Below are 25,507 nucleotides of genomic sequence, written 5' to 3' on the forward strand. Positions count from 1 at the left end.
GGTGGTAAGAAGGCTCTGGCAACATGATGTATTTAAAACAACTGAATAGTGGTGGGAATATAACCACAATCGCTGATATTAATTAAAGTCACTCTGCCCATCATCTGATGTGACTTCTCTCACAAGAAGGTAATGAAGCATATTCTAATATTCTCTATTTCTGTAGACAAGAAAACCACAGCTTAGCAGAGGTCTGATAACTAGCAGCTTCGTTATTACTACTGTTTGGCTGCTCAGAGAATTTGGGGGAGCAAGCATTCCAATACACTATACAGGTGGCAAAGTATATAAATAACTCAGAGAATGTTTACAAAGTGAACGCCACTCTTACCTATCATGAGTAACCACCTTTCAGATCACTATACAGACGACCAGCATCCTGGAAACCTTTCTTGGTTCCCCAGCCTCACTACTCACCCTCCCCCCCCCCCCAGGTAGCCATTTCTAATCCACAAGTTTTTAAAATCTGTTTTTGAACTTTATATACATGAAGTCACGTAATACATACTCTTTTATGTCTTTTCATACATTATATTTATATCAAATGTGGTGGTAGATTGCTCTCCACTGCTGTAGAGAATTCCATTGTGTGAAAATATCACATTTTATTATTTTTATCCCTGTAGGGAATATTCCTGGGAGTCTATCTTTGTGTCTTAGGGTATAAGTATGCTCAGGTTAAGTAGATACTGTAACAGCTTTTCGAAGTGGCTGTACCAATTTATACTCCCATTATCTCAGAGTATGAAAGTTTCAGCTGCTGCACATCCTCATCAACATTCAGAGACTGGTTTTTGTCTTTTTTGTTTTTCACTTATTTTCTCATCTGAAGCACAGTGGTATAGTAAAATAAAAATAAGTGTTTAGTCACACAATGACTTAAAATTCTATTTCTATCACTTACTAGCTATGTGATCTCAGACAGGAAGCCTCGATACCACAAGCCTCAGTGTCCTGTCTGTAATAGGAATAAAGCCTATTGTGCAGGGTTATCATCCGAACCACAGATCACATATGTATTTAATTAAGTGCCTAGAGACATAACTATTATTCTCCACCAGGCCCTACATAGGTGATTGTTCTTATAATTGTTTCCTCTTCTGATGATCACAAATGGGAAATGAAACAACAACAACCAAAAAATAAAACAAGAGGAGGCAGGGCAAGAAGGCAGATGGAGTTTAGTTGGGGAGCTTCTAAGATTCTTCACATCAGATAAGTAACTTTCATCACATCACAAGAACTTTCTTCTTGGCTTCAGGTCAATGATGAGACTCTGGAAGGCTGGTCCAGACGGCAAGAAGAGAGCAAAGAGCCCCTGAGAAGAACCTTAAATTAAGCACTCCTCAGCACAATGGTAACTGCGCCCAGCAAAGCCTGTTTAGCTGCTCTGCCCTTGAGGCAAGGGCCCAGGAAAAATAAGGAAGCTGTGCCCAGAGAGGACCCTGCTAGTGGAGATGATGGTATGGAGCATCACCACAGTGTCTGCCAAGCCGCCCGGCCTCCTGGGTCTGTGCGGTGCCTCCATTTGCTGTGTTGTCTCATTGCTTTAGTGAGTCAGGTGTCTAGGCAACAAACACACAGAGCACTGCCAACTCCATAAGAAACTTGAAAAGCAGTTTATCCAATTCAGGAGGCTTGGCTAGCAGAATCACAAGGCTGCCCAACTACTACATTTTGATATAATGGGAAAAAAAGCCAGTCCCAGAATCTATAGAACACCTTCCCTGCTTTCCACCTTTCTTTGGTTACTATTCTTACAGCTCTCCCACAAATATCCTATACTTTTGTGGTATCTTTCAGGGGGTTAAAATGGAGTATGGGGAATAATATGTCACACCTAAGCAGGCTGAGATTCTGTGGGACTAAGTCTGCTAAATGTCACCTGACAGTCCGTTTCATCTTTTGTTCACTGGGTGCTTGCCTCACAGATACACATGGTGAAAGCCAACCACTCGTCCATGTGAACATCTCACAAGTCTCTCTGCTCCAGAAAGATCTAGGAAGTATCAAGACTGCAGCAAGGAATTTTAGCTCCTCAGTCAGCTTTCTGGATCTCCTCACATCCTATGTGGATATCGTAATATATGTTGACTCACGGAGCTGAGCCCCATCTGTAGATCAGACAATCCATACTGGGCTCAAACCTTTGAAAAGAAGCCATTAGACACCAAGTCATTCCCGTCTGTCTGATGGAGCTGGAGCTTACTTTACTCATTACATGCACTACAGAGTTATGTTTTAGTGTATTCAGGAAGAACTGATGAAAACACACACACACACACACACACACACACACACACACACACACACACACAGCTTTTTCTCCATAAAAACCTACAGTTCTAAAGTTAAGAAACATTTGCAAATGTATTAATACACTTCATGTAATAAGACCCCTCACTGGTCTCAGTGATGCGCCCCAGGATGCAAGACAGGTTTACAAAAAGAATCAGAGATATAAAATGTCAGAACCAAATCTGGCAGGTAAGTCAACCAGGAGGACTTTAAATCATTACTTGGGCAATGAGAGAAGTTACCAACATATAAAGATAACAAATCCAACAATATGAAACTACAGCATTTTAGGTTTACATGATAGATTCTAAAGAGAGGACACCTGTCATCTCTGCTTGGGAAACAGATCAGAGGAAAATGTGTGCATTAGTGGAAAGCATACGCTCCGATCAGCAGAGGCTGGCTCTGCAAAAAGTAGAGCCCTTGCCTCCCCAGCCTATGACCTTTGGTAGTCTTAACAGCACCATTTTCATTGCAATTAAATATATCAGTTATTCAAGTGTGCCAATGTATTTTAATAAAACATTTTGTGTGGGTTTCACAGCCAACTTTGCAGCTGACTGGGTTCCAAACCCCTGACTTGTCCTCCTTCCCTCTTCTGAATGATAATTAAGAAGGAGAATTAGAGTCGGCATCCAGGATAGAGCATTGAGGAGGTTCAGTTGACTTCAAACTCTAATGGTTGTACAAAGCACTGCATTAAATCTTTTATATTCCCGTGATATATTTTAAGAAACATTATACAGGCAGAAAATTTCAGGGATAAACTATTAGAGCAGTGCACAATAACGTAGGCACTCAAATCCTGTCATTGTAAATGTCAATGGTTTGAATGACTAATTACTCACACTCAGCGCATTAACCTCACCCCTCCCACCACTCTTTTCTGCAAAATATACAACAAAAGCTGGAGAGAAGGCCTCAGACTTGCAGCTGCTGGATCATCACTCAGGGTCGTTTATCACTGTGGAGCAGAGATAAGAAGCAGAGGCTGGGTCAGCCTCTTTGTCAGGGTGCTCCGGGGAAAAAAAAAGCCAGCCCTCTTTACTCTTCATGGCTTCTCCCTCACCACAATCAATTACTTGTTCAATCTAATCTCTCACTATTAGCTGCTCAAGGTATCTGTTATATTACTTTCTGGACTTGCCAGGTCATCTACACAGAAAAAGGGTGTATTTCCACTATGACTAGATCTGGCTATGTTAGATGAACAGAGATGGAGCCCTGTGTGCTAGGCACTGTGCTAAGTCCTGGCAATACAGAGATAGCAAAGACAAGGGCTGGCCCTCACTGGGTTCCCTGTGTGGATGCATGATGGATATCAGAGAACATAAGGGACCACAGAGCCCAACCCCATAATTTTGATGAGGAAATTGAGGGCAAAAAAAAAGAGGGAAATGATTTGCCCAAGGTCACACTGCTAGTTAGAAGCAGAGATGGGACTTGAGGCCAGGACTATAGACTACCTCACTTGAGTAGTCTTGTGACAATGCAAACAGGGATAAGGGTTTACTTTTCAAATTCATTTATTTTTTAATCTTTTTTTTAGGGAGGAAGTGAGAGGTGGCTATATCACCGAAATGCATTTGAACTGATGAAAGGAAGTGCAGAGACTTGTCTACCTCCATAGTTTTCTAAATGTAACACGTTACAGTTTATAAAGAATGACAACCTGAACTCAGCTCCAGGCCAGAGACCATATCTATTTTATTATAGTACCTTCTGCACGTAGAACAAGGCCTGACAATTAGTAGGTTCTGGATAAAGAACTACTGAATGAATGAAAGTCCTTGCATACCCAAGGGTTCACTATATCCCTCAAGCAACCCTATGAAATGCAAACTAATAATACATTAATGTCATTTTACATAAAACAAAAGAAGACAGAACAGTAATTGAGTACCTGTTATATGCCCAGCATGCATTCAGGCATTATTTCAAATGCAGATTTTAAGAGACATTCATTCAAGCAGGAGGGCTGAGACTTTGGCTGACATTGACCCCCTTAGAGAACCTGTCAAATGCCTTTCCCCTTTCTCTCCAAAAAATGTACATGCATGCAACAATTTTATCTATAGTAAAGCCAATCGTCTGTCCCAGATTGAAACCCCTAAATTGATTTTTTCCACTTAAGCCTGAAATGTTTTTGGAATACCTCTATGTAGACTAATGTTCTTTTTACATCTTTTTTAAAACTTTATTTATTGATTTTTAGATAGAGAAGAGAGAGAGAGAGAAAGGAGGAGAAGCAGGAAGCATCAATTTATAGTAGTTGCTTCCTGATGTGCCTTGACCAGGCAAGCCCAGGGTTTTGAACCGGCAACCTCAGCGTTCCCAGGTGAAGCTTTATCCACTGCGCCACCACAGGTCAGGCTCTTTTTACTTATTGATAAGACAGTTTACAACCCCACTCCCCTACCTTCCCACTCACCTACCCTCTACTCAATTCCTCACACAAGGTGGGAGAGAATGGTCAGTTGAGCATGCTGGAAGCATTTAGTCCATTGCAGAATTCTAAAAATGTGTTAAGTGCTAAAGTACTAAAATTGTACTGAAAACTCCCTCTAACATTTCTTCCATCAGCTCACGAATACCTCACATCCCCCTTGGTCCCCGCTCTTCACAAGGCTTGTGTTTGCTCAAGTTTGGGGAAGTCAGGCTAGAGTTACACAACTGAGGACAGAGTCATCGTCCTGGGGCCTCAGAAAGCCACATCACAGGTGAGACCACAGACCCCTCACCAAACCTGTCAGCCACACCATATCCTGTCTTTGTTCCAACACTTTCCATAGAAAAGGTCTTCCATTTACATATGTTAAAGTATAGGAGTAGCTTACACTTTCACAATTGAATTCGTGAAGAAAATCAAAGGTTACAAGTTTACAGGAGAGGAACCTGCCCTGCTGCCGAATTCACTCCTCACATTCGTTATCTCAGAGGCCAGAGCAGAGCCTCTGTGTCTCCAGCACAGTGCTCCGGGCAGTCAGTCCTCTGCTGCTGCTGTTTCGGTGGAGAGGTGGCCTCGGTGCTTAATTCAGGCCAAAGGATCATGAAAAAAAAAAAGAACCTAAAATGTCACAGAAATTTGACATTTCTTTTCCAAATACTGTCCCCTCTACTTTGAGCGCCCTCTAAGTGTCAGCATTCCCAGAGATGAGAAAGATGCTCAAGGAATGTGCTGACTGCAGCCATAGCGCAGGTGTGAACATCTGAGACACACACATGTATTTTATTAAAGATTTTAATGCATATTTAAAGGTGTTTTCTTTTTTCATATGGGAAGGACTTCTCAAAATTTATGTATGAAGGCTAACCCTTATGTAATAGAACGAACGCTCCCAAGAGCATGAAGAATAATGTTTACCAAGGGCAGTCACTGAATCAAACCATTAAAGAAATAGATTTAAATTATTCATGAGAACAAAAATAAAAGTCCTAATTCTCTTTGTGGGCTTTTCCCACTTAACCCTTATACAGTCTGACAGGCAGCGTGTTCCATGCCGGTGGGGCAGCCCGGACTACAGCAACTCCGCCACCTCTCAAAAGTCTGGAAAACAAATTCCCGAAGTTAGAAAATTCCACAGCGGGCTCTGTGTTCCTGAAGACAGTGTTATTTTTAAGAGTGATTCTTCACTTTATCTTCTTGCTCTTTGAAAGATACTAAAAATGACCTTACAGCCCCCCAATTTCATATTTCTTTAAAGTTTTGTCCATCAGCTCATAAATCCATACGCTCCCCTCCTTTTCAAGAGGTTTTGATTTGCTCAAACCCCTTCAGGTTAAGATTTTTTTCTAAACACAATGTTTTCCTGGTTATGATTCATTTGGGAATAAGACACTGTTATTAATGGGGTCCAAAGGGGGGGCTGAGATTGATGATCTTATCACTCCAGGAAAAGGGAATTTGGAAATATATGCCCCCAACCAAATTATAGGTGGTGACTCTCAGAGACCCCTGGAAAGGGGGATGTGGTTAAAGACTGCACTCTTATTCCCCCAGACCCTTCATACCAAGTTTCTATAGATTCTGCTGGAAGGTAACTAGTACACTAAAAAAAAAAATTAATTTCAACTGGGAAAAACATGCTGATAGTTTAATAATAACACCTTTGGGCAGATACACGAATAACCTGAAGGACCTATTTATTCAAGGAAGTTAAGTAGTAATAAATTGTCAGCATTTCCTTAAAACAAGTGTATTCAATTCAACACAAGTTTATTGAATGCTATTATAGACCAAGGCATTGTTCTAGGAGTTGGGGAAACAAAAATAATTCGGTTCCTGCCCTTGAGGGTTCAAGACGCGAGAGGAGGGTAGGTAAACAAATAATTAATTAGAATTACTTGTATACACCCCTTCCTTTTAAGCACTCTACTCCAAGTTTCTCTAATGACTCTCCTTCCTCACTGAAAGCACATAAATGAAATACACACAGACTAGTCCTACCCTGTTCTGACACAGAAATGACAGTCCAGTTTCCGGTTTAAATGCCCACATTTTAAACAAATGACAGTTTGTAACAATGAGGTAAGCTTGAGGCATTACTCCTTTGAAATAATATCTTCTTCGCTGGAGGTGAACACCAGGCGAGCCGCAAGTATTCTCAGCGGTGGTAGTCAGGGCTTTTAAAAAATCAGCAGCCACTGGAGAGAACAAGAGGCATTAATACTTAAAATAGCAGGGCCAGCATGGATATGAAACACATAATCAAAATTTAATTTCTCTTAGGCATGATTCTCAAATTCACAGAAAAGCAAGTTTTTAATCTTCTTCCGCAGACACATCACACACATTTCTCCTGAATAAAATACTGGCTTCCTTTATATCTTACAGTGTTTCTGTAGGGCTTCAGGTTGCCCCTACAATAATTTCCTGGTGTGACTATCCTGGGGCAGTCCTGGTAAAACCCCTGGGCATTTGGTTTTAACGGACTTTTACACCAAACTCCGAGATCTTAGAGATCACTCGATTGTCTACTCCATTACAAAGATGAGGCGACCATTCCTTCACCGTCCCTTCCGAATCCAGTCCTCTTTTCCAAAATGGCCACTAAATAAATACAATTGCAAACTTTCAATAAGCATTTTTTTTATTATTAAAAAGACAAATGTTTTCATTTTCATATAAATACAGTTTCGTGGGCAAGCTCTCAGGATTCTTGCAAAAATATTATCTCTAACAAAAACAACAACAACAAAAAATCAATTGAAAACAATTCCTTCCCCATCCTACCCTTTAAGCTCCCAGACTCCGAATGTTTAATGTGGGCATAGTAATCAAAATGCCTACTAATAAGCTACAAGTACCTGTTGGGATAGGAAGCAGTTGTGATGGTAAATATATTATCTTCATCTTCCATACAAAGAACATTAATGAATCATTTGTAAAACTGTCCACAGACTAAGTCGGGCTTTTCTTCTGATTAAATGCACAAATAGCCAATGGCACAGTTCATATAAACATAAATATTGTATATTTATAAAATGCCTGGCTAGTGGATCAGAGTGTGAGAAAACTCACTAAGATTCAGCTGTAAAAAGCAATGTGTCATTCTGTAGATCTGTATCATGATCTAAAGATTTGGCTCATCTCTGAATTTAAGTTTTATGCACACTAAGATTAAATTCTTTAGAAACCTACATAAAACTATTTTTTATTTTGAAAATTAACTATTTTTTTAACACATCCGGGGAGAAGAGTGGGGCAGGGAGGAACAGTGGGAGTTTGTATCTAGAAAACTCTGCACACAGCAAACTTTTTTTTTGTTGAGAGGAAATGTATGCCTATGGCTCTTCCAATTGTGCAATTCAAAGGACAGCCTTTTGGGGGGCATTCTAAATATACTGAGTGAAGTAAAATAGTTCTAAACACCCAAATGTATGTATCAGTGGCCAATGTTAATTCGACCTATGGACAGTTCATACAGCCTCACGGTATGTGTATATGTTTATTAGTGAAGAGACTCTGAATATGTTCTGATAGGGTAGTTTTAAATTTAGAAACAACTTTATTATACTTGAAATTTCACTTTTAATTTCCTCTTTCTTTCTCTTTCTTTCTTTTTCTTTTTCTCCCAATAGGAGAACTCTATCCCTCAAGCTATCTCAGAGAGGTAGCTGGACTACCATCCTCCTGCACACCCTCGGGGAAGGCAGATGCCCATGAGTGAGACTGAATCAGTATTGGTGAGAATGCAGACTTGAGCTGGTGGAAGTGTCTTCGAATTATTTGTGGACAGCATGTCTACAGAGCCATAGAAATTCAAAGTTTGCAATTGTTATGCTTTAAGGTGCAATAAAATAGTCTCTTTGTTATTGGTGGAAATATGCATTGACACAGCTTTCTGAATGTTATAGTCATATTTTTGGACCCAGTAATTCATTCTTAAGCTCAGAAGAGAATCCAAAAATTCTGTAGACCAAAAGGTTACACAACAAGACATAAGAAAATTGTATCTAGGAGCTTTGAAAAAATAGAAACAACTTAAGAGCCTAACAAGGAGGATGACTAACTTATTGCATAGTTTTATAGTATAGTATTCTGCAACTGTTAAAGTTATGTCGATAATGGTCTTTTATGACATATGAAAATGTGTATGATCAATATAGAAGAAAGGTAAAAATTTTATTGTCTCAATTATATAAAGATGTATGGAGTGGAAGGGAAAAATAAAAATGTTAACAATAAATGGAAGAATTATAGGTGATTGTTATTCTTGTCTCCATCTTTATTTTCCAATTTGTTTATATATTTTACAATGAAAATACAGCACTTTTATAATCCAAAAGGAAGTTATTTCTTTAAAAAGCAAGAAAATAAATCCTTCAAACTAGTTTGGAGCCATAGTATCAAAAATGATTCCATCTCCTTCTCTAAGTCTTTTTGCAGGATTTCTCCCTGGCCACATTTTGTTTGTTCCTATACTAGAGGACCCAGAGGGGCTCAAATGAATAAAGATCACATTTCTTGAAACAGTCTCTGGTTTGGTCTGCCCTTCACCTGACTCACTGCGTGTTTGCAAGGTTACAATCTAAGTCTGCCTTATCGCCTGGCAGCAACCTTCACGAGGACAGCAAGGAGAGAAGATGATTTATAAGAAAACCACTCCCTGGATCAGGGAGTGAAAAGTACTGATCCGTTCTAAAAGCTCCTGCTGACAAACTCTGATATTATGAACATTCTGCACTTGGACAAAAGCTCCCACTTTTCTTAATTACATGGTTTGAGCAGGAGCCTGCTTTCAGGATCTGCCCAATCACACAACAGCCATTTATTTTCCCAACTGCAGCTGCCAAAATTTTCCCTGATCTCTGTTCTGTGCTCCATCTTCAAGGACATCTTGTGAATGTATGGCACTGTCAAGCAACATTCCATGCCATGCTTTTTAAGCTTCTCTCTCTTCCCTGCACACGGAAATCCTCCTAATACATATTTATTAAAAATCTCATGAATAAGACGCAAATACTAAGTATCGTTACATTTTGGTCTGCTTTGAGGCAAACACTTTATTATGACAATGAGCCACTAATATCCTCTGTCCTCTGTGAGATGGATTAGCTTTTGTTTTATGGACTTTGCATCCTGCAATTCATTAGGTCCTCTCTTTGTACTACTGCTAGGAAAATGGTGCTAACTCTGCAGCTCTCTGTGTGTGGAAAAAGAGCAAAGGGCTTCACTGCAAACTTTTCATTGCTTTTAAAAAAAGACAAACTTTACCTCTAAATTCATCTTATTTTTAAATTCTCTTGATTTTCCTTCACTTTAATTTTCTCATTCTATTTTTTTTTAAATCTCCCACTATATGTATTTTTTATGGTTTGCCGTATAACAACAGAACATTTTAAATTAGAAGAGAGAATAGTTAATATTTCTGTCTTTTCAATCTTGTCTTTTTCAAAATAGATTTTTGAAACCTTACTAATTCATATTAACTGGGCAAGAGTCAAACTGGCATTTAAAATTTCAGAAATAGTAAGAACTTTTAAAACTTAAGTTTTAAAATTACTACCTTTACACTAAAGTTCAAACTGCATGATACATAATAACTCTCAGTCCTTTCAGGACTAATTTAATATGTCCCTAAGAAAAATTTGGATATGATACCTGTATATACACTAAGGTACTGAAAACAGTTTATTTCTTTGAGTAAGGTAACCATGTCCTTTGAAATCACAGATACAAAGTAAATTTGCTTAGCAAACTCTTCCAACCCTTGAAATATTCTTTTTATTCCAGAAATTTACCTTTTAAAAATGTGAAAGGTTAACAAATATTCAGAATCAGCTGTTGTGCAACCTAAAATATCTTTTGTACAGGTATCCTTTAAAGCAAGTTATAAGTCACAACTTAATAATGATAATATAGTGCTTCATTTAAACAGCCCCTTCCCACAACTGAAGTTGGCTTTTAAAAGAAGAAAAGCAGTTCAAAGAAACAAAAGCCAAGCTAAGTTCCTTAACATTAATGAGCTCCTTTGATGGACCAGAAGCCATTATGTTCAATGCCAGGGATACAAGGAGAGAAAAGAGGTTCCTGCCTGCAAGAAAGTAAATAAATAGGTAAATAAGCAATTACTATATAATGTCATAAATGTGGTAATGAAGAAGTATATTCAAAGTGCCTAGCAAAGTCCCTGCTCAGAACATGGCAAAGGCTCAAGAAACAGAGAAACTGTGATCAAGCTGATTAAAAAGTGCTTTGGGTTACACAGGAAAATGTTTAGGCAGGCAATGACCATTAACTCCTTCCAATGCCACCAACAGTTAGCACGTAATAAATGGTGATAGGTGTCTTCACACACACGCATTACTTTACTTAATTCTCTCACAACTCTGCAAAGTAGGTCACTGTCATGCCCCCGTTTATTACTGAGGAAGCCTAGGCTTAAAGAATGAAGTCACCCAGCATGATGGAGAAATGAGGCTTCGGGCAGTGTCTGCTGTCCCTCAGCCAGAACTGCAACTTGAACGCAAGTCTGAAACCAAATTCTATGCCCTTTCCTCAACCTCGGAGTCTGAGGGGAGAAACGTTCCTATCACCACAAAACGCAACCCAGTTGTCTTAGAGAAGGTAAATGATCGGAGCCGATTAAAACCATTCTAGGCTGTGTATCTGCTTGCTATTGGTCAGCAAATACTGACAGATAAGTGGAGCTTACAGGAAAGAGCTTAATTGAAAATCCTATACAGTGTAATGAAAAGAGCATGAGGTTTGAAGTTGATCTGATCCGGGTTTGAAAACCAGCTCCGGCCTTGACCTTGGTTTAGCCACTTAAAGACTCTCCAAGGTGCAATTTAAATTTACTCATCTGAAAAATTTGAACAATTCTATCTGCCTTGCGGTGTTGCTATGAAGATTAAAAATAACACACATAAGGCATCTGGTTCAGAGCTCAGCACAGGTAAGCACTCAATACATGTTCATTCCCCTTGTCCAAAATGTAACATTCTGAAGATATATGCCCATTAAATAAAGTGTTGCAGGTAGCAAAGGTGACTAATCTAAGAGCTGGTAAAATTAATCCTTGGAATTTAATTTCTGAAGTAGAAAAGAACACTTCAAAAGGTTACTAGTCATCACCTATCTCAATAGCTGTTTCCTTCATCTTCAAAATGCTTCACAAACATTAACTCATAAGGTCTCACAATAATACCAGTCAGGAAAATACAGCCAAGGGGGAGGGATTAAGGAAACTTTAAAAATGAATAATGAAAGCATCGTTGTTTTTTTAACATTTACTTACACAATTTTTGGTACACTTTGTCCTTTTTAAAAAACCCTCTACTGTGAATGAATTAAAGTTAGATACTTCGAATACATGTAACAAGCAGCCATTAGGGTTTCTGATTTCCAGAAAAGAAACCCTTCTTGTTTTCGGGGAAATTTCAGTAAACTGCCACAGTGCACTCTGTGTACTGGCCGCAGAAGGCACCTCTGGCCTTCCACACAGACCCAATCAGGGTGGAGGAGCAGCAGTTACTCTTGGTCCACCCTCCGCCTGGACCGCACATCCTTCCCTGGCTCCAGGAGCAGGCACATTCACCAAATGCACTTTAAGAGGACTTTCCAGGATCCCTTCAGAAAGGTATGGTTGGAAGTGCAGAGAGGACTCAGCAAGTCTTATCTCTCTGGAAAAATGAGATGAACTTTCAAAGTCACTAGAAAGAATTCAGTAAAGCACGTGTCAGACTTGGGGAATTTTGTGAGCACATTTACACCCAGCACCTCATTTCATCTTTAGGAAGACATTGAGAGATGGGTGGGATGCTGGCCCACCCCTCTGCCCTCATCACTTGCATTTTACAGGTGAGCAAACTAAGAGTTAAGGAGCATATGGAGGGTGAAGTGACCAGCTGTTCACAAGGTGCAGTGTTGGGTTCTGAACTGAGTTCTTCCTGGCACTGATGCCCATCTTCCTTCTCACCCACCACACCTCCCTAAACCCTGGAAAGCACCCTCCGGACTACATCCTTCTGCAGCCAGAAATGACAGAACATACTGGGCTCTGTCTTGTGCCACATCCCGCACAAGCACCCCTGCTGGCCTGAAGAGCCCTCCTCTCGCCATCACGCCTAATGACTTTCCTCAACACCTTCCTCCACGGCCCCACCTCTGTTCCTTGTACACCCTTCCATCATAGACACTTATCACACGGCACTGAGATTCTTCATCTTCCTGTCTTTATCGTTGGACTGTGTGCTCCTTAAGGACAGGTACTGTATGTGATTCATTTGTAATCCCAGGGACCAGTGCAGAGCTCTGGGTTTTGTTGGTAGAATAAATGAATGAATGGATGGCTCTTGAGGTGCTCACCTGCTCTCCATAGCTAAATCTCCTTTCCTTGCTCTGTTCCTCGCCACTGTGGCTACATCATAAACCTCTCCTATCTTTCCTCTTCAAAATCAATTTAATAATAGGAGCACTTGCATCTTTTAAAGCTATATTGCTCTTATATTGTCTCCCTCAACTTCTTTCAAACTGTCCCCAAAGAGTGTATTTTTAAGGCCAGGTGTTTCCATTTTCTGGGTAGGGCCATCTTTACAGTGTCTATTTCTCCACTTCCACATTCCTTCTACCTCTGATCCCCTGTTTCAGGCCTAAACCCGTTTTCACTTTGGGTCTAAATCTGGCTAAGAGCCCCACATAACATTTCCACCCGTGAGAGTTTCTCCAAGTCACAGAAGCTAAAGCCAGAGCCAATAGGGACTCTGAATATTTTGCTGTAACAACTGGTAGAGCTGGGCATACCTGGTAAGATAAAAAACAACAACAACAAAACAAATGAGTGAATAAGTAATCATGTAATTACTTCTACATCCATTCAATGCAAATCAATTCAAACACCTGTTCAAAATCTACTGTATAACATAATGTTTAACAACACAAGCATTAGAGCCTGAATGTCTAGGTTCAAATCCTTGTTCAACTGTGTGACCTTGGGCACGTTACTCAATGGTTCTGTGTCTCCGTTCTCTCAATGTTGCTAGGGTTCCTAGGAATGTGGCAAAGGCTAATTATACTATTATTGTTAGATAACTAGGTACCAAGGCATTGCATTTCTGGCTTCTAGGAATTCAGTCTTGGGGGGTGGAGATTACTTTGATCTGTAAACAAACAAAGTTCCATATGCATTAAGGCAAGTGCCAAACTCTGCGTACATCCTGTGGTATGCCCCTTCCATGTCAATGCTTCCATGTCTTTGCATGTGGGCTTCCTTTCCACCACTAAAGTTTCTCTCATCACTGTTTCAATAACCCTGTCACTTTGCAAAACTCACTTGAAGCCTACTTCCCTGACCCACACAAGCCTCAGGCACCTCCTCTCTCTCCTCCGTTGAGGCACTCACTACTCAAGATTCAGTATGGTTTACCTGCTTCTCTCCTCATTGACTGGGAGCTCTTTGAGAGTAAGGCTTGAATTTTGATTGACTTCTTGTTCCCAGCATTCACTACACAGATAGAATTAAACCAAAATCCATTGAATGAATCAGTGATCAGAGGCAGATTCAAGGTGCTAGGAGAGCTTAGAGGTAGAGAACATGAGGATGTTGAAAGGGACTTTCTTTTCCCAACCTACCAGGTTCTACAGTGTGCTGAGAAAAATCATAAGAGGAACACGTGGTTCTATATTTTTTTAAAATCCTTTTCTAAAGGCTTTTCTCTTCCTGCTCTGTTTATTTTAGATGAGTACTGCATTGAGATAAAAATAAAGGTGAACTAGTGGCCAAGGAGGTCAAATAAATTCTCAGAGAATCATAGCACCATCATGCCACTAACCACAAGAGAAAAAGAAAATTTAGGAATCGTTCAGTGCTCTGTACAAAAGGAGTGCTGTTAAATGTTTAGACAGTTATTCTTCTACTCTTAGGAGCGTTTGATGGAGAGTTTAAGTAATTTTAAGTTTGTATTTATACATTGCTAACGAAAACAAAGGAGTTTTGTGATGAGAAACTATCTCTTTCTTTTTTTTAATCTTAAGATTTTACTCTAATTTTATGCAGTAGCACACAGAATGGAAAAACGAAATAAAAATACATGAAGATTTTTATCTAAATTTTTTAAATAATGCTTCCCAGTTGTTGACCCTTATGCATCAAGTAGGATTATATTCAATTCCAGGTAGTACAGGATCCTTTGCCTGGATACTTTAACCTATTAAATACGCATGCAGCATTATGTTCAAGAAAGTACAAAACTAAAAAGCAGCACACTTAAGAACTGAACTCAGGATTACAGACTCCAAAGCCCTTGTACCTAGGGACTTTCTTCACAGTTTCCCTTAGAGCCTGTGACTCTAGGAGGGTGGAGCCAATACAGCTTTGTGACAGACTGGCTGTTCTAGTCTCTACCATATTGATTTGAGGCAAATCAAATCTTATCTTCCTCTAGCAACCACAATTCTTTCTGGGATGACATGCCCTTGGTTTTAAGATGATCTCTTCTACTATTTGAAGGCTATGCAATGGGAAGTAACTCACATATTTTAGCCTAAAATTTCTCTCCCTGTGAGCCCCGCAATAAATGACTAATATAAAAAATGTACACCCTAATGCAAGAATGATTCAACATATGAAAATCAATGTGATACAACACATTGTATTACATTAACAGAATAAAGGGGAAAAAATCATGTAATCACCTCAATAGATGCAGAAAAGACATTCTACGAAATTCAACATCCATTCTTGATAAGAACTCAATGAATCAGGCATAGAAGGAACATAACATAATAAAGAACATGTATGACAAGCCTACAGCTAACATTATATTTAATGGTGAAGGGCTGAAAACTTTTCCTCTAAGATCAGGAACAAGACAAGGATGCTCACTCTTCGCACTTTTATTCCACATCATATTTGAAGTCCTAGATAGAGTGATCAGGCAAGAAAAAGAAATAAAAAGTATCAGAATTGGAAAGGAAGAAGTAAAATTATCTCTATTGGCATACAACATAATTTTATATATGAAAAATCTTAAAAACAAACCAAAAAACCATTAGATCTAATCAATAAATTCAGTAAGTTGCAGTATACAAAATTAACATACAAAAATTAGTAGTGTTATGTGTTGTAGAATTGTATACCTGAAATCTGTATAATTTTGTTAACCAGTGTCACCCCAATAAATTCCATAAAAATTAGCAGTGTTTCTATATACTAAGAACAAAATTTCTGAAAAAGAAATAAAGAAATTGATCTCATTTACAATAATCAGAACAACAAAACAGGAATAAATTTAACCAAGGAGATAACAGTTCTCTACACTGAAAACTGTAAGACATTAATGAAAGAAATAGGAGAAAACACAAATCCATAAATAAGTGAACAAATCTATCTTTCTCTCTCTCCCCTCTTCTTCCACTAAAAAATTAATAACAAAAGAAAAAACCAAAAATAAATAAAAAATATTCTGTATTCATGGATTGAAAGAATAAAAATTTTTTGAATGTCATTATTACCAAAGGCTATCTATAGATTCAATGTAATCCCTATCAAGATTCCAATGACAATTTTTTTTAAAGAAGTAGGAAAACACTCCTAAAATTTATTTGCAACCAAAAAAGATACCAAATAGCCAAAGAAATATGGAGAAGAACAAAGCAGAAGGTATCATATTTCCTGATTTCAAACTGTACTAATCAAAACGGTATGGTACTATCATAAAAACAGATAGACCAATGGAACAGAATTCACAGCCCAGAAACAAACCCAAGTATATATGGTCAACTGATATTTGACACAGGAGTCAAGAATGCTCAATGAAGACAGACAGTCTCGTCAATAAATGGTGCTGGGATAATTGGATAATCACATGTAAAAGAATGAAACCCGACACATTTCTTATACCACTCACAAAAATTAATTTGAAATAAAGACTTAAATGTAAGATCTAAAACCATGAAACTCCTAAAGAAAATATAGAAAAAAAGCACTGTGACATGGGTCTTGGTAATGATATATATTTTTTTGGTATGACATCAAAAGCATAAACAACAAAATAAAAACAAAACAAAACAAATGGGACTACATCATAATACAAAGATTTTGCATAGCAAAGTAAACCATCAGCAAAGTGAAAAAACCTATGAAATGGAAAACATTTGCAAACCATATATCTGATAAGAGGTTAATATTCAAAACATATAAAGAACTCAACTCAATAACAAAATCAATAAACCAATTTAAGTACACTATGGGCAAAGGACCTGGATAGACATTTCTCCAAAGAAGATATATGAAAGTCCAACAGATACATGAAAAGATGCTCAACGTTGCTAGTCACTAGGGATGTCACTAGTCTCAACATCTCATGCTTGTTAGAAAGGCCATCATCAAAAAGACAAGTGGTAACACGTGTTGGTGAGGATGTGGAGAAAAGGGAATCCTGTGTACTGTGGGTGGAAATGTATATTAGTGCAGCCACTATAGAAAAGAGTACGGAGAATCCTCAAAAAATTATAAAAAGGGGTACCATAAGATACAACAATTCTACTTCTAGGAATATATCCAGATATAACAAAAACACTAACTCAAAAAGATATCTGTATCCCATGTTCATAACAGCATTATTTACCATAGCCATGGAAACAATCCAAGTATCCATCATTAGATTAATGGATAAATAAGCTGTGGTACATATATGCAATGGACTATTATTCTTAATAAAAAAAATGAGGAAATCCTACCATTTGCAACCACATGGATGAAACTTGAAGGTATGAAGGTTTCATGCTAACCAAAATAAGTCAAACAAAGACAAATAATGAATGATTTAACTTATATGTAGGATTTAAAATAAAAAAATCTGGACTCATAGAAAAAGAGATCAGACTTATAATTACCAGAGGTAGGGAGGGGGAGGCGAGGGGAAACCAGGATCGTGGTCAAAAAGTACAAAATTCCAGTTATAAGTAAGTACTAGAGATATAATATACAACATGATGACTATAGTTAACACTGCTTTTTGATATGTAGGAAACTTTTAAAAATAAATCCTAAGAGTTCTCATAACAGGAGAAAAAAATTTCCCTTATTCTTTTCTTCTGTTTTTTATTTTTATTGTATCTATGCGAGAAGAAGGATGTTAGCCAAGTTTACTGTGGTAACCATTTCACAATATATGTAAACCAAACCATCATTTCTGTACACCTTAAAGTTATACACTAATGTATGTCAAATTTCTTAATAAAAATGTACACCCTAGGAGGACTGTACCATTTTTTAAAATTTGCTTTTATTAAATGCCTACTGTGTGCCCAGCCCTGAACCAGGCTCTTTACATATACTAACAATTAATCCTTTTTATTTTTTTTAGGTGAGAGGAAAGGAAAATAGCAGATTCCCACACGCGCCTGACTGGGATTCACCCAGTAACCCGTCTGGGGCTGATGCTCAAGTACCGAGCTATTTTAGCACCTGAGGCTGACATGTTGGGACCAATAGAGCTATCCTCAGCATCTGGGGCCAGGCTTGAACCAATCAAGATGCCTATGGGAGGGGAAGAGGGAGAGAAGGGGGAGAGAGAAGGGGAGAGAAGTAGATGGTCACTTCTCCTGTGTGCCCTGACTGGGAATTGAACCTGGGATGTCCATACTTTGGCCGACACTCTTTCCATTGAGCCACTGGCCAAGGCCACAATTAATCCTTTAAATAAGCCTATAAAGTAGGCATTATTAGCCCCATTTTACAATGAAACCAAGGCTCAGACAAATTAATGACTTTATCAAGACCCCCAAACAGGTAAATGGAGAAGGAAAATAACCCGTCGATTCTCTGACTCCAAAACCCATGCTCTTAACCACTGGAATGCTCTTATGGAAATGAATAATCCTATGATAATGCCAATAACTACTGATCTTTTTAGGTCTGTAAAGAGCAATTGGGTGATCCTACCACATTACTTGACAGAACATCCTGGATGGTCCTGTCCTTAGCTGGATGATTAACTAAACCTTTCTTCTGACTTTCTCAGGGCATTTATCCCATTTCATAGCTTCAAATATAAGAACATAGAATGAAGCCTCTCCTTCTTTGACTGAGTCCCCTGATCTACTTATGAGTTCTCCATGTTGGGTTTCCCTGTGGCCCAGACACCTCAACCTAATCGTTTAATTTCTTGCTACTCCAGGGCTGACCACCCCACACCTTGAGTGCAGTATTCACTCATGAGTCAGCATCTGGATGTATGAAGCCTAGCCTTTCAGATCAAGGTGTGGACTGCTCCAGCTCATGAAGACACTGGCTGAACCACTGGTGGATTCACTGTGTTCACAAACAAGTACTCAGTACTTTCACTCTTCAACCCATCATCCCAATGTTTTTTTGTTTGTTTGTTTATTTTTTAGTGAAAGGAGGGTAGGCGTAAAGACAGACTCCCACATGCACCTTGATCAGGATCCACAGGGCAAACCCACTAGGGGGAAATGCACTGCCCTTCTGGGGCCATTGCTTCATTGCAACAGGAGCCATTTTATAGTGCCTAAGGTGAGGCCATGGGGCCATCCTCAGTGCCCGATGCCAACTTTCTTGAGCCAATCAAGCCATGCTTGTGGGAGGAGAAGAGAGAGAGAGAGAGAGAGAGAGAGAGAGAGAGAGAGAAAAGGGGGGGGTGGAGAAGTAGGTGGTCACTTCTCCTGTGTGCCCTGACCAGGAATCAAACCTGGGGCTTCCACATGCCGGGCCGATGCTCTACCATTGAGCCAACCGGCCAGAGCCTCCATGTATTTTTAAAATAGCACTTCATTATGTGAAATTATAGACTATCACACAATAGGTGATATCTACTAAAATTGACTTATTCACTGATGCTATTGTCTGTCTTCCCCCTCTAAAATAAAAGCTTCACGAGAGCAGGGGCTTGTCTTCAACACCACTCAATCTCCGGCACCTACACCAGTGTCTGGTATATATCAGGCACCCAACAATTGTTTGAAGAATGGGACACGAGTTAATGTTGGACGTCAACAAGGACAATCATCAGCACATTATATGTCAGCCACCATTCTAAGTCTTTAATATGCATTGATCCACCAAATCCTCATAAGAATTCTAGTTTACAGGTAAGGAAATTGAAAGGTAGGAAGAGTAAGTGATTTGTCCAAGGTCACAACTGGTTAAGACAAAATTTGAACTGAATGCTGGCGGTCTTGATCTAAAGTCTTATTAATAACAACAAGGCTAACATGTCTTTTTTAGTCTTTTAGTGCCTACTTTTTAAGAGGTGAGTAATACAAAATGGAAGACAGAACGTGGGCATTGGAATCAAACAGACTAGGCTTGGAATCCCAAGTCTGACATTCCTACCCAGGTGACCTTGTGCAAGTTATGAAACCTACAAGGTGCTTTTTCTTAAAAAATGGGAGTAAAAATACCTGCTTCCTAAAGTAGTTGTGAGGTTTAATGAGATAACCTAAGTAAAATTATTTTTGCAAAGCCTCACAATATACTATAAAGGGTTGCTATTATTGTGGTGTATCATTGTTAACTGTGTGGTACAGACAGCAAGTGATGGAAAGGAGTCTAGAATGGCAATTTCCAACCAGTGTGCCATAGAATTTTTGAAACATGTAATACCTGACTATTTAGTCAGGGGCACTGACTTCTTTTCCCTTAGAGTGTCAAATAAAAAACCGACAACAGCCATCACAACAATAGCCATTATAACAATAGCCATCTGGTGTGAATGAATAAAAAATATACCTGTTTTTTTTTAGATTGGAAAACAATACATTTTTTGGTGTGCCATAGAATTTTAGTAATTAGTTAATGTGTGCCATGCGATAAAAATGTTGAAAATCGTTAAGTCTAGAAGACAGAAGAATTACTGAGAAATTACAGGTGAGTCATGGTGATCAGGAAGTTTCATGTAAATAGACATACTTAAGTTTTTCATCTCAAAGTTATAGAGCTGTGGTTAGTGAGCTACAGTAATGTCAAAGTCAGTTTGTAAGACAAGGGGGCTTTGGGTCCAACATCCCTCTCATAGATCAAAAGTTAACAGGGCTCCTGATGGGAGACCATATATTATAGACAACCTAACCAATAGCCAACTACCTCATTCAGTTAACAATTAATTACTGAGTGACTATTATTGGGTGCCCGGCACCAAGATAAACCCAGTTCTGAGTGTGGAGGTGATGGTGAAACAGACAAATCAACATATTGATTACAGAGTGTGGAAGACCAAAGCTGAGGGAGCTGGCAATGCAAACAGAGGTGGCTCTAGCCCAGTGTGAGTTAGGGCAGTCCTGGGTGAGACGAGCCTCCTCCTTGTCTCATGGTGAAGGAAAGCAGAAGGCTGTTTGAGACCAAGGGGTCTTGGTGAGCATAGGTGTGGAACAGCCTGGTGCAGTTCCACAGTGGAAGATAAATGGAAGGCAGAAAGCTGCAGGGGGGGGGGGCTGGCAAGGAGGGCAGAAGCCAGGCCACAGAGGGTCTCCTGGGTCTGGGGATGGCGGCTGGGCTTAGTCCTGATCCACAAATCAATTATATAGCCATCTCCGAGATATATCTCAATGGTATGACTATAGCAAATGACTGTTCCCCATGAAATACAAACAGAACAGCATTAAGAGGGGGAAAGTATACATTATCTTTTTAGGCTCACTGCTGAATATTCTTTGTGACCCTATTTTCCTCCTGAATAGATCACGGGCATTTTTAGCACAAGCGTAGTTTATCACCACCTCATGATACCGTTCCCCTTTTGTACTCTAATGTCGTTTTCAACTCAACTCTGTTCAGCAAATGTTATTCTCCCTTCCTCAGTCCAGTGCTCTGATCAACTTGGTCAATATTTGCTGAATTGGACTGGATTCATTGAGCCTCAACTGTGTAAGATAACACTGTGCCAACAGCAAGGGCTTTGGCCCAGGGTAGGGGAAGATAAAAAGATGATTATCACAGCACCTTCTCCTCAATAAACTTGAACTTCTAATGATACAAACTAGACGTGCATGGCAATCATATATTATACATACCCCAAGGCAGACCGCAGGGTGCTGCATTTGTTCATAGTGGCCTCTGCAGGTGGTGGGAGTCAAATCCCACGCTCAAAGCACCTTCACCAGACAGTCAACTCCTTGAGGGCAGGGGGCTGTGGCTCCTTTCCCACTAAATCCTCAGAGACCACCAAAAAGTAAGGGCTTAGTAAGTATTTATCAAATGGATCTGTTCGATTCTCACAACAGCCCTGGGAGGTATAAATCATTTTACAAACGTGAAAACTGAGTTTCAGAGAAATCATGTCACTTGCTTGATGTTATAAGGTTAGTAAGTGGTACAGTAAACATAACAATAATAATGATAACAATAATAATAATTATTATTCTTTTCAAATTAAGGAAGGCTACACTCCATTTATCATTCTCTAAATGTCTGTGCCACAATATTCTTTTCCCATACTAAGATGGAAAATGTTTTTTCTTCCTGAATGAAAGTTAGGTTTAGAATTTGAGTTACTGAGCTGAGGTTGGCTTTCTTCTGCTGCCAGTTTTAGTTGTTCCAAAAGACACTGACTGGCTTTAGGACAGATGGATCTGTCACGTCGCAGGTTATGGCATTCTTCAACACAAAGTTTCCCTGATGCTCTCCCATTTCCTCCCCAGTCTGCAAACAAGACTTAGCCCAACTTCAATATAATTAAGCAAATCTTTGTTGAATACCTACTATGTGCTAGACACTTTTCTCAGTACTTCCAGAATAAAACACAGTATGAAAGGGTCTGAGCCTTTGCCTCTTGTGAGTAAATCATATCTTACCCACTTTCACGTGTAGTAAAACCTCAAGGGCAGCTAGTAAACCCTTTAGGGCCGAGACCAGCTGAACCACTTATCTCTATGTAAAGCAGTACAATCCTAACACAAAGTAGGCATTTTAATACATTTTCATGAAATGAATAAATCTTTTACATGTTGCTCTATAATTAGACTTGGGTTCAAATCAAATCCTGGCCTAATCAATTCTGGGTGTGTAACCTTAATTTACCTTTTTAAACTTCAGTTAGATTATCCATAAGATAGCAAAATTAATATTTACCCTTTAAGATTGTTCTAAGGATTTAAGGCGATGGTGTGTGTAAGGCACAGTGTCTGACTTATAGTTAGAGCTCAAGAAATAAAAGCTAATTTCTAGTCTCACCTCTAGGTCACCTCCACTATTTATTGTTGTCATTATTATTATTACTTTGTAGCTTCAACTAGGCAGCATGACTAAGGAATGAGGTTTGCTAATTAATAAATATTTTGATGAAGAGCAATCCCTAACATATACCATGTGGACATCAATTTTCAAAGATTTAGTTCCACATTAAATCTAAAACAATCACAAGCTATCCTATCTTTAATTATTTGGAAGATACTAGAGATCTTGCATTGTACAGCTGTAACAAAAAATGGACTCCCCCCCCCCATCATCTAGGACAGCATTTCTCAAACTTTACTGACCATGATCAAACAAAGCACAAAAAAAGTAAGAAATATATTGAACTTAATATCGCAATTCAGAACACAGATAACTGAAACAAAAGTTTCATGATGGAATACATACTTATTACCCTTACTAAGTATCAGCCACTGATATTTTTTTTTCTATTTTATTCTTTTCTAGCATGCTAATGTTTTAATTTGTTTAAATTCTGGTCAAGACTCAGTAATATAATTGGTAAAACTAGCACGTAATAATTTACTAATATTATCATCTTGTTTGTTAGACTGTATTGACGATATTGCTTAACTGACCCTCCAATCAAGCTACAAAGTTGTATTAATTCTATTTTATGTATTGAGAAACTGAAACTCAGAAAGGTTAGGTGACTTGAACTAAAGAGATGCCCATTAGTTGATGACACACCCAAGACTTCCAAGACTCACAAGTCTTCTAACTGTAGTTCAGTATCTTTAAAAAATTGTAACACAATTCAACAAACATTTATTGTGTACCTACTATCTTCCCAGCACAGAAATAAGGGAGTATTTGACATCATCTCTGCCCTCCAGGGCTCACAAACTACCAGGGAGGACAGGCATCATTTGGTACAAGCACATGGAAGTCTGAATGGGTACTTTTCTATTCCGGAGGAAATAAGCTGACTCACAAACCGCCACCCTCCTCTCTCTGGCCACACAGTATCCCACAAAATAAGCACTGGTACCTGTTGGTGAGAGAACGCAGCGTAGTCCTCTAACGGCACATTTCTTTATGATCTGAAATTAAGTCAATATTTTTCCTCCTACTGCTTTTTGGCACTGTAATCAACCCTAAAACAATCTGCAATGTGACTTCACCAATGAGCTTCATCATCATAGCATCACACTATAATCAGTAGTGTTCTTTAATGCTGCTTCCCTCTAAATAACCAATACCTAATTTAGGAACAATTTTAGAGTGACTTCAATTTCTGAGAAATCATGACTCAATAAAGACAGCTCTTTACCCTGCAGAACAATCAGGAAACTACAGGTCTCTGATCTAAGACATTCCATAGCCATCAATTCAAATAAAATCAACACCACATCAAAATACCATAAGTGTCCTAAACCTTAACCTCTACTTGTCTCTCTGGCACTATTTTTGTACATCCCAAGCTGCATTCACACCAGACTATTTACTATTTCTTAAGCAAGTTCCCATCTCAGTGTCTTTGCTCTTATTCTTCTCTTCACATGGAATTCCCTTTTCTTCTTATTTTTCTGCCTATCATGTTTTCCTGGCTCCACTCAAATGCCATTTCCTCCACGAAGCCTTGTTTCCTTCCCTCAATAAGAAAGAAGGCCTTCCTCTGTTGTATATGTGCCCCCTCTGCCAAGGCACATTTTGCAGTCTGCCTGTCATTGTCCTTAACTACTATATTAGAGGATGTTTTAAATACTGCCACATTCCAGGAGGCACCTAGAATGTGGTGTATATTCCTTTTGGTCTTTCATTAATAAGTGTGAAATTTTTCTACACTTTCTTCAAATTCAAGCCCCTTTCCTCCACAGATCTACTTCTGCCCATATAAGCACATTCCAAAAATCAACCACAATTCTTCCAGAGTTTGGGCACCACATACATGGCTGCTTACAAAATCCTTACAAGAACCTTATTGAAGCCTTGAAACAGATACACGTGGAAAGAGAAGTTCTACTGTCTGTTTAACAGCAAAGCTCTTTTTTTATGAAAGCGTAGGGCCTGCAAAGTGGCACTTGGGGATCAGATCAATGTAGAACCCTTCCCCACGTTTGAAGGATGAACCGAAGGAAAGAAAATGCTCCCTTTCGCATCCTTCGCATGATCACATGAAGTGAAATCCAAAATCCCTGACATTAAAACAGTGTTCTCAGGTTATGTTTTCAGTTTGTCTGGAACCCCTTCAGGGATGACTTGTACTATTTCTTCATCCTCACTGGTGACAGCAACAGGTTCCAATTTAAAAGTTTGTGAATTTATTTAATGTGCCTATTTATTCACCCTGTCAGAGTCATGGCAAACAGGTACAAAATTAGGCTCGGTCTAACACCTGTCCTGACACCACCCCCGACCCCTCCCCACGTGTGTGTGATCCACAGCTACGTCAGGCTGTGGAGTGCTTTTCCTCCTTTCTCTTTCTTCCCTTCAGGTGGGGGTAATGAGCTGCGGCCAGCACTCCGCTCACATCGCCAACACCTCTTCAGGCAGCCCGATCACTTCTGGAGCTGTTTGCATGGCCATAGCATCCACCACCCTGCTCACCA

General features: G+C 39.1%; 1 protein-coding gene across 9 annotated transcripts in view; it reads right to left on the reverse strand.

The window, feature by feature from the left end:
• ELAVL4 (ELAV like RNA binding protein 4) overlaps window positions 1-25,507 on the reverse strand; it is a 167,919-nt gene that overhangs the window by 53,894 nt on the left and 88,518 nt on the right. The window lies entirely within an intron of this gene.

The sequence above is a fragment of the Saccopteryx bilineata genome, chromosome 3 (genome assembly GCF_036850765.1).
Source record: "Saccopteryx bilineata isolate mSacBil1 chromosome 3, mSacBil1_pri_phased_curated, whole genome shotgun sequence".
Lineage (NCBI taxonomy): Eukaryota > Metazoa > Chordata > Mammalia > Chiroptera > Emballonuridae > Saccopteryx > Saccopteryx bilineata.